A 653-nucleotide genomic window follows, 5' to 3' on the forward strand; every position below is an offset into this window, starting at 1 on the left:
TCATGAGCTTTGGGTAGTGACCGAAAGAACAAGATCGCGGGTACAAGCGGCCGAAATGAGTTTCCTCCGTGGGGTGGCTGGGCTCTCCCTTACGGTGCGTACCCACCAAACGCGATTAAAAATGATCACGCCTCAAGATTACATACAAAGTCAATGCAAAGACGCGATTTGGCGCCTCATTTTGCCGGGCGACGCGATGGGCGCTGAAATTACGGCGCGTTGAATGGCCGAAATTAACCGGCGTCCAACGCTCGAGTTGAAATAGTTGAACTTTTGCGGCGTCGTCGGCGTGAAGACGCGCGACAGCCTATCAGCGTTGAGATCGTCATCGGCGTGCTGGCGTATGGGCGTCCTGGTGTTCCCTAAAATCTAATCAAACCGCCAGAAACAATGGAGGAGCAGCTTATCGTCGCCGTCACCGCTCACCCAGAGCTGTACGACAGTTCCTGTCCCTTGTTGCCGGAGGCGGTGGCACTTGCCGAGCTCACGCCGCCTCCGTGGGTAGCATGCACCCAGGACCGGCGTCGGCGCCTAGCCCGCAGAGCGGCGCTGGGAACTTCTCCAGAGCAGGTGCATTGCAGTCCCATTTTGGGGTTTTTTATGCGGCGTCAAAACTGGGCGTCCGGTAGCGACGCGATTTCATTTGGTAGCGA

This window comes from Plectropomus leopardus, chromosome 10, assembly GCF_026936395.1.
Source record: "Plectropomus leopardus strain MGB_pleo_1.0 chromosome 10, ASM2693639v1, whole genome shotgun sequence".
NCBI classification, from domain to species: domain Eukaryota; kingdom Metazoa; phylum Chordata; class Actinopteri; order Perciformes; family Serranidae; genus Plectropomus; species Plectropomus leopardus.